The sequence below is a fragment of the Symphalangus syndactylus genome, chromosome 10 (genome assembly GCF_028878055.3).
Source record: "Symphalangus syndactylus isolate Jambi chromosome 10, NHGRI_mSymSyn1-v2.1_pri, whole genome shotgun sequence".
NCBI lineage: Eukaryota > Metazoa > Chordata > Mammalia > Primates > Hylobatidae > Symphalangus > Symphalangus syndactylus.
The window spans coordinates 110,936,165-110,950,405 of NC_072432.2; the positions used below are offsets into that span (position 1 = coordinate 110,936,165).

Below are 14,241 nucleotides of genomic sequence, written 5' to 3' on the forward strand. Positions count from 1 at the left end.
ACTAGAATCCAAATACCCCCGATACCTCCTATTTACTCACTTTTGATTTGAAGGTCATCTACCATATTTCTAATCTTCAAATTCTTCCACATACTCGTCAACTAACTACAGCAGAGGCCAATTAACATCTCTTTAGAAATTACACAACTCAGGTATCTCTACAATTGTTATCAAAAGATGATTAGGAGAAATGAGATAACAAACTGTGGTCAGCAACAAGTGCTGAGTCTATCCTGGAACTCTGCCCAAGATAAAACCAAAAGACATTTCATTACTAAAACTAAGACATTTCATTATAATAGAAGAGCGCTTTCACAGTCTCACAGCGTAACTAAGAATGTACTACATCAAATTTCCAAAAGGGACTTTTTAACTTTTTATTTTGAAATAATTTTATACCTATAGAAAGGTTGCCAAATAGCACAGAATTCCCACATAACCTTCAATTAGGTTTTTCTAATGAAAACATCATACATAACTATACTACAGTTATTAAAATCATAAAATTAACATTGGTTCAAACTATTAACTAAACTGTGGGTCTTACTCAAATTTCATCAGTTACGCCACTAATGACTATTTTTTGATTCTAGAATCCTATCCAGGATTCCACATTACCTTTAGTTGTCATGTGTCCTTAGCCTCCCCCAATCTGTGGGAATTCCTTTTCTTTCAGGACTGTAATATTTTTTAAGAGTGCTAGTCCGTTATTTTGTAGAATGTGTCTCAATTTGAGTTTGTCTAATGTCTTCTCATGATGAAACTGAGGTTATATATTTTTTGGCAAGAATATCATATAAGTGATGTTGTGCCCTCTTTGGTGTATCATATTATATTAGATGTTAATATATCTTATTACTGTTGATGCTAACCTTGATCACTTAGTGTCTATCAGCTGTCTCCTCCATAAAGTTACTATTTTTCTCTTTGTAATTATTAAACATCTCACGAATATACTTTTTAGACCTATACAAATATTCTATTTCTCCTTAAATGTTCACTCTTACTTTTGCTACCCATTAATAAGTCTTGCCTGCAACAATTATTACGGTGGTGTTTGCCTCACGGTGATTTTCTACTTTCCTCATTCTTTATACATTTATTAATTGTAATTTAAAAGAATGGTTTTTAAACTGTATCAAATGTCAAGGTCTCCAAAAAATCATCAAAAAGTTAAATGCAAAAAGCCAACAACAATAACTATAGTGGACAACAGTATTTCATCTTCAGTCATAATGACCTTAACTCCCTGAATCCGACGTCTAGCAGTTCCTTTTTGAAGGATCTGTGTTTGAGTAAGTCGCTAATGACATCTGTCAGCAGCTGTACTGTTTTGTTTTTATAATTGTAGCCTCATTTTTTATTGCAAGTAATGCATCACGATGCATATTTAAGGTTTTCCAAATAAAGAGTCTTGAGCAATCTATTTTAAAGTAGCTAATACCACAGCACATTTGAGGCTAAGGGGTAAGCATTCCTCGGGAACCAAAACAACGAGGATAGCAAATATTCTGCCCCTGCAAATCTGATCTCATTCCTCAACCTGAAACCTTGCCACATAAGCATAAAATTATACCAGTAAGGAGAGATCTCTCAGAATGGTGAATTCCAGAGCTCCAATTTTCAAGACTATTATTCCTATGACAGGATAAGGACCTGCAAACATGAATTATAAGCTTAAATTATTCACTTACTCTCTCACAAAAGGAAAGCCCATCAATCTAATGCCAAAAGACTTCAAGTTTATTTCTAAAGGTTTAAAGAAAGTGGTTTATTTATCAAAACTTTATTCTCTGTGTTTGTTGATTAAATACTTCAGTCTTACACTGAGGTCAAAGAATGTCAACCAATTACTATGTAAGAGAAGTCCTATTTCTTAGTACGTAATGTCACCCAGAATACACGGAATTATTTTAATAAGCAATCTTGATACACTATTTATTCCCAACTATATTTCAACTATTGTAAGTAAAACCTACTTAATCTAATCTCATTCTTCAAACTAAAATCACAGTAAACTAGCAACTAGCACAGTGCCTGGCACATAACAAATATTAATGAGTATCCATAATTTCTTCTAGACTACTTCCACTGCAGGCTACAAAAGTTGAGGTTTCCTTCTGCACATTCAAAAAACTACACATTTTAATTACTTCTTAAGAGAGATACTAAAATGACTCAGAATCTAATCTAAGTGATGTGGAAATATATTCCTAAACTTTATCATCCGAAAACTACAATATTTTTGTAAAGGACATCAAGTCATTTTTAAAAGTGATTTATTTTCATAATGGATATTTGGGAGACAAAAATACACAAGAAAACAGGAAATCCCACTCATAATTCTGATCTTACAAATTACTGTCATGATTAGTCCTGGAAACTAGTGCAAGATTATGGTTGTAGGATTTATGATGACTTCATTTTTGGTTGAAAATTTTAATCTATTCAAAACAAAACAAAACACTCTTGGTCTAAAGCATGGCCATGAGCAAGATTTTATTTCAGAGTCTTAACTATTAAATGAGGTCACTGGGGAAGTTGTGGTAGTCATTTTCTGACAGTTGCATAGAAAGCTTACAAGGTACCTAATTTGTATCTGCATATTCTCTGAAGATAAATATAAATATAATATAGAATACTGCTAGCCTATGCTTTAAAACATTGCTTATTACTGAAATGTCTATTAGAGTAGAGTGAGAAGAAAGAAATTGGTTATGCAATGCTTAGGAAAAACAGCTTCCTATTTTCTCAGATCCCAAATGACCAGAGGAAAAGTCTAACCAGCAGGGGGAGATACAGAGGAGAGTAGTAAGACAAAGAACAGGCTATAGGCAAGAAAAGCAGTTATAATTATAGACGGGAACACGGAATTTGTTAAAGGAAGTCTACTGTATAATTATATTTGAAAATTTAGCAAGATGCCCAGAGGCTGACTCGCAGCTGTCAGGAACTGGTGACTCTACTTTTGTTCATGCAGCGACCACTTCGGCAACTAAATCCACTATCCAGACATTACTAGAACTGACACTTAGAGTAAAGGAATAGATGTGTGCATGAAACTGTTTTTCTACAATGGATGAAAGCATCCATTTCAACAAAGTAACACTCTCTCTTTAGTTTCCTTTCTAGGCTTAGGTCTCCTCTTTGTATCCTCTCCCTCACAGAACCTAAACATTCTCATAAAAGCTGTAATCTAGGTACAAATCTCTTGAATTCTGACTAGACCATGAACCAATTCTACTACCAACTACAACTCCAAATTCAGCATGCTTACAATGAAACTTATTTCCCACCACCCTCACCTTGTCACAAAACTCTTTCCCCTTCCCCCCTACTTTTCTATTTCTCTAGTAGCACCAGCACTCTCTCAGGAAAACATGACAACTCATGTCTCTCTTTCCTGTTCCCGATCTCCTACTCTGTACTGATTCAAAGCATCAAATCCTATTCATTTCTCCTTAAAATTCTGTCATCTATCAATGAAAGATGTATCAATGTTCTAATCCCTAGTGCCACACAGAGAATGGGACCTTATTCGGAAATAGGATCTTTACAGAGGTAATCAAATTAAACTGAAGTGATGAGGATGGGCCCAAACCCAGTATGACTGATGTCTTTATAAGAAGGGTAAATTTGGATGCAGACAGACACTCAGAGGGAAGATTATGTGAAGACACACAGAAAGAAGATGGCCATGTGACTGAAGTCACATAATACATCCACAAGCCAAGGACTGCCAGCAAACAACAGTAGCTGGAAAAATCAGAAAAGATTCTCCTCTAGAGTCTTTAGCCTACACTTTGATTTTTGGACTTCTAGTCTCTAGAACTGAAACAATAAATTTCTTTTGTTTTTAGCCACTCAGTTTTTGGTTCTTTGTTATGGCATCCCTAGAAAACTAAACAGCACCATAAACTGAATTTGGACTCAATTTTCTACCATCATCAAGCCCGCTACTTATCTCTGAATAGCATCCCATCCACCAATTTTGTCATGGCAGATTCATATGCATCATTTTGCTCCTCTTTCAATTACTGAGGCCTGCTCCCTAAATACTATATATCTCTTTAATCTGTTGATCTTTCCATTTTTACATCAATAATCTGGTGCAGGCAATCATCATCATGCCCCTGGACTAGTATTCACGAAATAATCCCCATGTCCTTGCTTCTCTCTTGTTCATTCACCCTGAGCAAGCGGACTCTTTCTAAAATGCTAATCTGACCACACTTTCAGTGGATTACAGTTAGTAGTATCCATGGTCTCTCAGGACAAAGTCTGATTTTTTTTTTAATTTTAGATGCAGGGGTAAATGTGCAGGTTTGGGCTTCTAGTATACCCATCACCCAAATAGTGAACACTGTATCCAATAGGTAATTTCTCAACCCTCCCCTGTTCCAACCCTTCCCCCTTTTTGAGTCTCCAGTGTCCCTTATTTCCATCTTTACATCCATGCATACATACCCACTGCTTAGCTCCCAATTTTAAGTAGAACATGCAGCATTTTGTCCAAATTGTTTATAATGGGTGAAAAAACTTTACGTGTTCTGGACTCCAAAACTAAAGAGAAAAAAAGAGACCATCGCTCACTGCTCCCATGTCAAACAAACAGGCAAATATTTTCAGGTTCTGAAACACACCAGTGCTTTTCACATCTGCTTATTAACTCTCTTCCCCTTATTTAATCATTCATTCATTTAACACATAAACACCGTGAGTATCCATCATGTGCCAAGTATAGTTCCAGAAGCTAGAAAAACCACAGAAAACAAAGCAAAGTTCCTACCCTCATGAAGCTTACAAGCTTACATTCTAAAGAGAGTGTTTAAACAGCTGATAAACAAACAAAAATAAATATACACAAACTCAGAAATTATTAAGTGCTTCAGAGAAAAGTAAAGCAAGCTATGGGGAATAAGGTAAGTTGGCGTAGGGAAAGGAGCAAGGTTATGATTTTATATAAGGTGCTCAGAGAACACCTCCCTGACAAGGTGACACTTAAGAAAAGACTTAAAGATAGTGGGGGAAAATTTTCTGTGGATAACTGAGGGAAGGGTTTTCCAGACAAAGGGAAGAGCAAGTGCAAAAAGACCCCGACGTGGAGCAGACTTGCAGTACTGAAAGACCATCACTGAGCCACTGTGACTGCAGTAGGGGGAAGGAGCAGAATTAGTGCAGATGAGGTTTTAGGGAAGTCAAATGATATACTGTCTTAAACCCATCGTAAACTTTTTAAAAATAATGAGCAAAAAAAAGGATAACAGTGGAACTTCTTAGTAGCCTGATCTGATATTCATTACAAAAGAATGACTTTGATCCTAGGTAAAGAACAAATCTGTGGAGTAAGGAAGCTAGTCCAAAGGGAGATAGCTAAGAGGATTCTGCAAAGTCCAGGTGACAACGGTGGCTTGAAATGAAGTAGAATATACAGATTCAATGCTATTTCTATTCACACTACCAACAACATTCTTCACAGAAATAGAAAAAACTATTTTAAAATTCGTATGAAACTAAAAAAGAGCCTGAATAGCCAAGGCAATCCTAAGCAAAAAGAACAACGCTGGAGGCATCTCATTACCCAACTTCAAACTATACAAGGCAACAGTAACCAAAACAGCATGGTATGGGTACAAAAACAGGCACATAGACCAATGGAACAGAATAGAGAGCCAAGAAATAGGGCCGCACATCTATGACCATCTGATCTTCAAAACAGCAGATAAAAACAAGCAATGGGTAAAAGACTCTCTATTCAGTAAATGGTGCTGGGATAACTAGCCATATATAGATGATTGAAACTGGACCCCTTCCTTACACCATACACAAAAATCAACTCAAGGTGGATTAAAGACTTAAAATGTAAAACCCCAAACTATAAAAATCTTAAAAGACAACCTAGGCAGTACCGTTCAGGACATAGGCACAGGCAAAGATTTCATGACAAAGACACCAAAAGCAACTGTAACAAAAGCAAAAATTGACAAGTGGGATCTAATTGAACTTAAAAGCTTCTGCACAGCAAAAGAAACTATTAACAGAGTAAACAGGCAACGTACAGAATGGAAGAAAATTTTTGCAAACTATGCATCTGACAAAGGTCTACCATCCAGCATCTATAAGGAACTTAAACAAATTTACAAGAGAGAAACAAACAACACCATTGAAAAGTGGCCAAAAAACACGAACAGACACTTCTCAAAAGAAGGTATACATGCGGCCAACAAGCGTATGAAAAAAAGCTCAGTATCACTGATCATTAGAGAAATGCAGATCAAAACCACAATGAGATACCACCTCACACCAGTCAAATGGCTAGTATTAGAAAGTTGAAACATAACAAATGCTGGCAAGTTTCCAGAGAAAATGGAACACTTACACACTGTTGGTGGAAATGTACATTAGTTCAACCATCGTGGAAAGCCATATTGTGATTCCTCACAGAGGTAAAAGCATTCAATCCAGCAATCCCATTACTGGGTATATACCCAGAGGAATATAAATCATTCTACCATAAAGACACAGGCACATGAATGTTCACTGCAGCACTATTCACAATGGCAAACACATGAAATCAACCTAAATGCCCATCAATGACAGATTGGATAAAGAAAATACGTTACATATACACAATGGAATAATACTATGCAGCCATAAAAAAAGAACAAGCTCATGTCTTTTGTGGGACCATGGATGGAGGTGGAGGCTATTATCCTTAGCAAATTAATGCACAACAGAAAACCAAATACCCCATGTTCTTATAAGTGGGGCTAAATGATAAGAATTTATGAACACAAAGAAGGAAACAACACACACTGGCATCTACTTGAGGGTGGAGGCTGAGAGGAGGGAGAGGAGCAGAAAAGGTAATTATTGGGTACTGGGCTTAATACCTGGGTGATGAAAAAATATGTACAACAAACAACTGTGACACATGTTTAGCTATGTAACAAATCTGCATGTACCTCCAAACCTAAAATAAAAGTTAAAAAATAAAAACAATGCACTCAAAATAAGAAGACATTTATGCAGCAAACAAACATATGAAAAAGTGCTCATTATCACTGGTCATTAGAGAAATGCAAATCAAAACCACAATGAGATACCATCTCATGCCAGTTAGAATGGTGATCATTAAAAAGTCAGGAAACAACAGGTGCTGGAGAGGATGTGGAGAAATAGGAACACTTTTACACTGTTGGTGGGAGGGTAAATTAGTTCAACCATTGTGGAAGACCGTGTGGCGATCCCTCAAGGATCTACAATTAGAAATACCATTTGACCCAGCAATCCCATTACTGGGTATATACCCAAAGGATTATAAATCATGTTACTATAAAGACACATGCACACATATGTTTACTGCGGCACTATTCACAATAGCAAAGACTTGGAACCAACCCAAATGTCCATCACTGATAGACTGAATAAAGAAAATGTGGCACATATACACCGTGGAATACTATGCAGCCATAAAAAAGGATGAGTTCATGTCCTTTGCAGGGACATGGATGAAGCTGGAAACCATCACTCTCAGCAAACTAACACATGAACAGAAAACCAACCACATGTTCTCACTCATAAGTGGGAGCTGAACAATGAAAACACATGGACACAGGGAGGGGAACTTCACACGCTGGGGCCTGTCGGGGGGCGAGGGGCTGGGGAAGGGATAGCATTAGGAGAAATACCTAATGTAGGTGACGGGTTGATGGGTGCAGCAAACCACGATGGCACATGTATACCTATGTAACAAACCTGCACGTTCTGCACATGTACCCCAGAACTTAGAGTATAAAAATAAAATAAAATAAAATAAAATAAAATAAAATAAAATAAAATAAAAAATAAATAAAACTGGTTCGTCAAAGAGAAAAAAAAAGAAAAAGAAATAAAAGAAATGGGGTAGAGGTGGTCAGAAATGGCTGGATTCTAATAAGATGACCAATATATTAACATGTACATGGACAGGCCTCTGCCTAAATAAGACATCTTTTTATTACTTTAATAAATTTCAACAATAACAAAGTAATAATTTCAAATGAGTAAAGATTTTTATTTCTCCTCTACTCATAAGAAAAAATTCATGAGACAGAAGAGAAACTAGAAGCCAAATTGATTTCTTAAAGAAAAAAAGAAAGTCATACTTTTGAATTTGGAACGATTCTCCCAAGGCAGGGCTTTCACATAGCGGCTCTGTATTGATGAAAGTATTCCCCTCCCTACACCTGGTTTAAAGTTGCTGCAAGAATTTTATTCTTTTTCTGAGGGATAATCTTTAATATATTCTACCTAGTGATGTAGTTCTAAAATTTTAGCTGGTAACTCAATGTGTAAAGTGGTGAATGTACTAAAACAGTGACTTTGGGTACAGTAGCTCTGATTATCACATCCCTTTTAAACTTCATTTATACAAGGCAATCCCTTTTGACTGAAGGAACATTCAGATTTTATACTGCATTGACATGTGAGAATTTCATTTTATTAATCTGGAGCACTCCCAGTGCTATCAGGTCAATTTAATCGCTCACTAGCAATTAAAAATAGGGCAACAATACTATTATTGGGATCCACTGCATATCATTTTCCTGGAAAAGAAAAATCAAGACTTTTTTTCCTTCCTTAAAACTTAGCTAAAGTTGTTATTCAATTGTTTGTTATTCTTAAAAGTGAGTTCTCTCATTTATTTGAATCAAAAAAATTCTTAAATATCATTTAAGTCTCATATCTATATAATACATAACATTTTAATTTAAAAATTGAACACTCAAATTAACACATTTCCAGCTTTATGGAAAAATAAGAAAAATGAGTTTCCAAGAAGAGAAAAGAGAATGTTTATAATATAAGAAAACAGCTTTACAATCAATAAGCATCCCAGAATATAATCATTCTTCCGAAGTATCTAACATGTTACATCATCAGACCTATATTAATGTAGGTCCTCACAGTAATATTTGATTTTTCAGAATTGTTAAGAGACGATTTCAGCATCTTCAAACTGTTCCATACTTTGTCCATTAATTTACTCCTTGTCCATGTACGAGACCAGTCTGGCCAACATGGTGAAACCCCGTCTCTACTGAAAATACAAAAAACTTCGTCGGGCATGCGCCTGTGATCCCAGCTACTCGGGAGGCTGAGGCAGGGGAATTACTTGAACTAGGGAGGCGGAGGTTGCAGTGAGCCAAGATTGCACTACTGCACTCCAGCCTGGGCGACAGAGACTCCGTCTCAAAAAAAAAAAAAAAAAAAATTTACATTTCCTTCCCCACTCCAGGAGAAACCACTGGGTTACAGTATTCATGTCAATATCATATATCTATTGTTAGGTGAGGAGAAGGCCAGGAATTTTGTTCCAGAACTTAAAACCCAAGCCGGTGAATATGCAAGAGTGAAAACTCTCACAAAAACCAGAAGTTCAAGGTCCCCTGATTCTGCCTGAAAACCCCAAAATGAGAACGAAACAATGCGGGGGACATCAGATCTTCCAGAGCTTCCGACCACATAAGGAAAAGATTTCCTAGGTTGAAAGGGTGTCAGCAAAGAAGAAACTCATCTTTTTAAAACAAGATGACCTAGGACCAAAGACTTGATTTTAAACCATTAAAAAAGCCAACTCATATTCCTATTTGGTGGAAATATATTCAAGGGTTACAGACAAATTTCTAAGTCTCTCAAGATTAAGGAAAAATAAATTAAAGAACAGCCTTTATAGACCTGATCTAGTCCTAAGTAGAGGACTTTCTGCTCTCATTTGCCATCTTATCACAAGTTTCTAGTAGAATAATCTTTCTTCCTTTCTCTACCCTACTATATAAAATATAAAGCATTTTTAAAAATCAATACTACATTATATTTATCATATGAAAATAAATTATTTACAAAGGAAGGCTCAAAACTACATTGAAAACTTCAAGTCTGAAATGAAGAAATATTTAAAAGTATAAAAAGCTTCCTTAAACTGTTGTTCAGGTATTTATTATAGATGTTTCCTTAAACCAGTAAATTTCCTCTACATTGGGAGAAAAAGTATTCCAAATAAGGACAAAATGGATATAACATAAAATGATAATAAATATAACACAACAAATTCATGGACTCTAGCACTATATCTTGTTATCATTATAGATGGAAAAATAGGTACAGTCTGTCAACAATCAAGTCCGAAAAAAGTAGTTTAATCAGAATGACAAACACCTTCAGGTTTTAAAACATAACTCACTGTGACATTTAAAATCTACAAAGAATATTTCTGCAGCACCCTGATTATTCTGTAACAGAATTAGACTTTTTAAATCAAATGAAAGCCAGAAGAATTAAAGACTACCTGAACCAGGAAGTTTGTTAGAATTACTATATGACCCAGCAATTCAACAAGTAAATGTACATACATGTTCAATGCAGCACTACTCACAATAGCCAAAAGATAGAAACAGCCCAACTGTCCATCAAGGGATGAATGGATAAACTGTGATATGTACAACAATGACACACTGTTCAGCCATAAGAAGAAATGAGGTACTGACAAATGCTAAGATATGGACGAACCTTAAAACACTGCTAAGTGAATGAAGCCAGACACAAAAGTCACTATTATTCCACTTACATGAAATATCCAGAATAGGTAAATCTACATACTCAGAACACAGACTGGGAGGAGTATGGGGACAGGTGAAAATGATTAATGGATACAGATTTCCTTTTGAGGTGATAAAAATGTTTTAGAACTAGATAGAGGTGGTGGATTGCACACTTTTAAACACTTTAAGTTTTATGAATTTTATGTTATGTGAATTTTATGTTATCTTAAAAAATAAAATAAATAATAATGCTGCAGCATCACCAGTAATAAGACATTATTTACCACTGGTATGATACACTGAGTGTATCAGAGGACATCATCTCTACAGTATCCTTCTCAATAATGGACAACCTCAGTCTGATCATGAGAAAATACCAGACAAGGCCAAATTGAGGGATATTCTAAAATACAGCTGACCAGTGAGTACTATCCAAAAGTCTGAAGGTCATGAAAGACAAGGAATGACTAAAGAACTATCACACACTAGGGTAGACTAAGGAGACATAACAACTAAATGTAATGTAGGTTTCTAGATTAGATCCTGAAACAGGAAATGGTGGAAAAAGTGGTGAAATATCAACAAAATCTGTAATTTCATTAATAGTACTATAATAAGGTTAATTTCTTAGTTTTGAAAATTAAACTATGGTTACATAAGATGTTAACATTAGGGGGAGTTGGGAGAAGGGTACTATTTCTGCAACTCTTAAATTATTTCAAAATAAAAAGGAAAGTAAGAAGGAAAGAAGGGAAGGAAGGATGGGAGAATGAGGCCTAGCAACCAACCTTAACATCCTTCATGAACATATATATTAAGAAAATACTGACATAAATTAAGTGAATAAGGATTAGAGGGGTTATTCTAATAGCAAGAAATAATTCACAAAATTTGCATCTACTTAGGAGATACGCATTCTTTTTGGGGTGAGGGAGTAGATTCCTCAGTCAAGTCAGCTTCATTAAATTTTAAAAATCAGGTTATGCAGAATTTAAACTAGTATTGACATTTTCGACAGCAGACTTCAAAATTAAAACAAGCAAAGTCAAAGGGAAAAAATCAAAACAAAACACAATTCCTATAGGTTCCTACTATATTTTAAATTTAATATTAAAATGAGAAAAGTATATTCATTTTAGCAACATGACTAGAATTACACTGACTTAAATTTGTTTGATAATTTAATCAGATTTAGTTTTACTTTAAATCTGTAACCTTCTTCTTAGACACATAATAAAATGATTGAAAAAAATTTTGATATGTAATTAACAAATCAGTTTGTGTCTGGACATAAAATTCTTAGTTGCCATGCCATTATGTAGGAGGTAACTATCAAAAACAATTATCTTGAAACTGTATACACCAATCATTTTAAAAATGAAACCCACCAATATAAATTCATAAAACTTCCACTTTCATTAACCATATTCACATCGTGGCATCCAAATACTATATATAACCATAATCCTAATAATGAGAAAACAATCATCTTCATTAAATCTGCAATAGGTTGAGGATACCTAATCCAAAAATCTGAAATCTGAAATACTACAAAATCTGAAACTTTTTGAATGCTGACATGATGCTCAAAGGAAATGCTCATTGGAACAAATATTCCAAAATCAGAAAAAAAATTCAAATTCCGAAATACTTCTCATCCCAGGCATTTTGGATAAGAAATACTCAACTTGCACTAAAAAGAGACATTTAAATACACTTGATCTTAGCCAAAAGGCCAAGAAGTGATAGAGACATTTAAATAAAGAACCATATATTCTCATTCTCAGAAGAAACCAACCCTGCTGACACTTTGATTTCATACTTTCAGTCCCCAGAAAAGAAAATACATTTCTGTTTTTAAGCCATACAGTCTGTAGTACTTTGTTACCGCAACCTTAGTGCACTAATACAGCTATTATGCAGCAAATGAAGCAGTGCCCTCCTGTATTCACTCAGTAGCCTTTGCCTAGAACATCTTCCAGATTAAAGGAGCAATTTTCTCAACTCCTATAGACCAGCATACTTTATTGAAAATGGCGATCACAATCACTCTCTCAAAGAAGCTGCCTTGAATCCAGTCTCTGAGCCATGGCTGCTGGTTGTATACCACACCAGCAACAATAAATCGGACATTGGGTTGGCACCAGGCTCAGGGTCATCAGTAAACCAGAACCTTCACAACCTGGCTCTTTTGCAAGGAAGCGCTGCTTCAAATTTTCTGTGCCTCTCAAACAATTTGAATAATCTATGGAGAAACCTCCCTTCTGCCTTAGTTGCTGACGTAGGCAAGTTAATAATACAAGCCAAAATGATACGGAAACAGAAACTCCTGCTGGTAGCCAGACAGAAAAAACGGCATATAGAGTAATAGTAAGTTTGTTTGATATGTTCCCTGAAAACCGAAATTACTTCCTATAATCTTAAAACCAGGCCCTGTTCTCAGATTTCCATGAAAGCCCCTACTCCTATTCCTGCTACACACACATCTTTTAAACATGAACTAACTTCAGACACTCCTCTCAAACACAATCCAAAGTAAAACAGAAATAGAGATGACCCAAACCCAGATCCTACTCTTCGGGAGTTCATTCCAGTGTATGTCAAATACTACTTTTTTTAATATGAGCTGAACTGTGTGCTGAATGCATGTCATACACTTTCATGTATTTTTTCACTAGAAAATGATGAACTAGATATTTTATCATCAAACATACAGATGAATATACATATAAAAAATGCACATTCAAACAGAATAGTTCAAGCACCTAGGCCCACACTGCTGATGGAATGAGGTATGGATTTGTCAAGGGGCGACAGGATGGCTGGCTCTCCAAAGGTGTCATGGGAAAGTCATTATCCTATGAATTTAATAGGTTCCAGGTCTAGCCTTCAGCCACACTGACTAAAAATTGGAGACTGATAGAAACTTGTGTCCTTAGGGACACACAAGTGGCAAGTAAAAAAGGCCTGAATTTGAACCTTGTCTGCTGAAGTCTATCTTTTAATCACTATTCCACCACCAAAAAAAAAAAAACAAACAAAAAACCTGGAGCATCAATCTGCAACTCCCTGCATATATCTCTATATACAAAGAGGTAAAAACCAGAATATTAAAAATCTCCCAACAAAAGCTGGGATAAGTAATACCAACTTCAAACTTTGGGTCCTTCCTTTGATGGCAGCCAATCCACTCTCCACCCTCAATGGACAAATTCTTTCTTTCTTTCTTTCTTTTTTTTTGGTGGGGGGACAGAGTCTCACTCTGTCGCCAGGCTGGAGTGCAGTAGCGCAATCCCGGCTCACTGCAACCTCCACGTTCCAGGTTCAAGTGATTCCCCTGCCTCAGTCTCCCGAGTAGCTGGGACTAGAGGCATGTGCCACCATGCCCGGCTAATTTTTTGTATTTTAGTAAAGACGGGGTTTCACCATGTTGGCCAGGATGGTCTCGATCTGCTGACCTCGTGATCCGCCCGCCTCGGCCTCCCAAAGTGCTGGGATTACAGGCGTGAGCCACCATGTCCGGCAGGACAAATTCTTTCTTTAGCTGCATCAATATAGTCAATCAGGAAAGTGGCCAAGGCTTCCAAGCCCATCAGTCATTCTGCCTCTTTAGAGACTTTGCATCTCTGTATCTACTCTTTCTTTCCTATAGATTTTA

At 36.0% G+C, this 14,241-nt stretch overlaps 1 protein-coding gene across 35 annotated transcripts in view; it reads right to left on the minus strand.

The window, feature by feature from the left end:
• The window catches only part of TBC1D5 (TBC1 domain family member 5), a 598,207-nt gene that overhangs the window by 495,653 nt on the left and 88,313 nt on the right, over nt 1–14,241 (minus strand). The window lies entirely within an intron of this gene.